The following is a 2,565-nucleotide window of genomic DNA, read 5'->3' as shown; positions in this document are numbered from 1 at the left end:
ATAATTTCATTTCCATTCAATATTATAAATATGAATTGTAACTTTCTGAGCTTATAGTGATTTCCTAAAGTAAATGCTCAACGAAGGTGGGCCTTGGAGTAGGAGTCGCCCCAGGCTCCGAACCAAGTAAATCTTGGTGTTTGTGTTTTCAATTGTTTTTAATTTTCTACTATGTTTTACTCTTAGTTTTCTGAAACATAAATGAAAGTCACGAGTGCTATTCACCCCACCCCTCCTCTAGCGCTTTCGATCCAACAGAGTCAAGGTGAAAAATCTGATTATATGGAGGAAGTTGAGTTAGATGATTTGGAGGAGGAATTTGACCCAGTTAAGGTGGCATATGAAGCAGAACTCGATAGAACACTTATGTCAAGGGAAAGAATGTCAACACATTTTGGAAGAGTAATCTAGAGCTTCAAAGCTGGCACAAAAGGAAATGAAGGAGAAGTTAGCCATAGAAAATGAATAAAGAAGAAGGTTGCTTGAAGAAGAGGCAAGAGAACTAGCTTTACGGGAAGAACATAAGAAATTAGAGGCTACTAGGCAAGTCGAAGAGCAAAGGATAGCAATACAAGAGAACAAAGAGGAGATAGACCCAGACAAAGCATGGATTGAAGATCAGAAGTGTATGCTTGGAATGAACCTCCTCTTAGGCTATGTCTCTCAACTCCAAGCCACCAATATCCGCTTAAGCAACCTCCTAAAGCTCTACATTTCCCATTGTGACCTCGCCTACCAATCGTTCAATGAAATTCAGGTCCTCGGCTCCTCTAGTGTCTTCCCCTCCTCTATGTTATAATCCTCCCACTTGTATGTGTCTCATTCCCTCAATTCTGGCCTCCATCGGTATGTCATAGTTCATCTATCAAGATGACAGAGTCATAGGTCCAACTATAGACCTTTGCGGGTGGTGTACGAGAAAGTGGTCAGGATTAATCTTGGAACTACTAATTCAGCTATCACCGCAATGGGGGCGGGAAGTCGACCATCATGACTAACACTGGCCAACGGACTAAGCCATTGGTTGTGGTGGACACAAAGAATGGCAACAAGTTGGTGGGGGCCAGATTGCCAAACGCCAGTTAGTGGTCAATCTAGAGAATACATTCTGTTCAGTGAAGAGGTTCCTTAGAGAGAAGATGTTGAAAGTTGATGAGGAGTCAAAGCAAGTTTCCTATCGAGTATTGAGAGATGAGAATGGCATTGTAAAGCTCGATTGCCCTACCATCAGGAAATAGTTTGCTGGTGAAGAAATTTCAATTCAGGTTTTAAGAAAGATCATGGATGATGCATCCAAGTTTTTGAATGATAAAGTTATTAAAGTAGTGGTTATTGTTCCTGCCTATTTCAATGACTCTCAAAGGACAACTACAAATGGTGTTGGCCATATTGTTGGTTTAGAAGTTCTTTGTATCATTAATGACCCAACAGCTACATCATTAGCTTATGGATTTGAAAGGAAGAACAATGAAACTATTTTGGTATTTGATTTAGGAGGTGGCACCTTTGATGTTTCAGTTTTTGATGGTGGAGATGACTTTGACAAGAGCAACATCCGTAATGTCTTGCTCATCTGTAGATCGATGAGGATTCCCAAAGATAAGTAGCTGTTAGTAGATTTTGTCAATTTAGTGTCAAATGATCTTCCTCCTAGGCTACCACCTAATAATATTATAAACTTGAGGGTGTGTTTCAACCTGGGCGACTGATGCAATAGAATTCAAAGATTATTAGTATTATTATTTTGATCATTTTCATATTTTTGGTAATTTTTGGTTTTTTATATTTTGGATAATTTTCATCTTTTGTATTTTTTTAGATTTTGATTTCGTTTAGGGATTTTAGGATTGTGGGTCTGTTATAAATTATTTTTTTCTGTTAGGAATTTTTTCTTTCTTTACAACTTAAGAATTGGAGTTTATATGTAAAAATTTCTTTCCTTTATTTGTGTCTTAGAGTTTGGAGTTTATATAAATATATGTTTAGCTGTTTGATAAATTATCCTTAGATATTAAATAAAATTTTCTTTTTCCTGGGGATTTCTCTTCTTGTCTTCTTCTCAACTCCCCCTTCTTGTCAGCACACAAGATAATCGATATCATGCCCGGCGTCACCTTGAGCAAAGAATCATCTCTACTCGATATAGAGAACATAAGGAGCGCTTAGTCATCAGTATCTAAGGATACTCGGCTGCATACTGTTAGGACACTTGAGAGCTAGAGGGGGATGAATAGCTCCAACCGCTCCGTTGATGATTAGTTACAGCGAAAAACTCAAAGCAATGCTAATGCCTTTGTTTTACTTGATATCCACCTCTCAAAGGTGACTAATCCAAGAGTCTGCTCCTCACACTCACCACTCCACTATGAATATCTCATTATTAGAGGCGGAGCACCCTCATACAAGTACAAACAAATACAGCAAGAAGAGAAGAGAAGAAGCAAATACAAATGAAAATCGAAAATAATTTTACAATACTTTAATCTTGCTTTGCTTGCTTACTTCATCCTTGGAAAATACCTCTTGATGCCTGAAAAGTATAGTAACATGTCTTTGAGAGCTCAA

General features: G+C 38.0%; 1 pseudogene; it reads left to right on the top strand.

Annotated features, from left to right (window-relative positions):
• The first annotated feature begins 282 nt into the window (after nucleotides 1–282).
• LOC122010605 lies at nucleotides 283–1,607 on the top strand (annotated as a pseudogene).
• Nucleotides 1,608–2,565: the final 958 nt, after the last annotated feature.

The sequence above is a fragment of the Zingiber officinale genome, chromosome 8A (assembly GCF_018446385.1).
Source record: "Zingiber officinale cultivar Zhangliang chromosome 8A, Zo_v1.1, whole genome shotgun sequence".
NCBI classification, from domain to species: Eukaryota; Viridiplantae; Streptophyta; class Magnoliopsida; order Zingiberales; family Zingiberaceae; genus Zingiber; species Zingiber officinale.
Note: the sequence above shows the minus strand (reverse complement) of the source record. Positions and strands in the feature narration are given on the sequence as shown.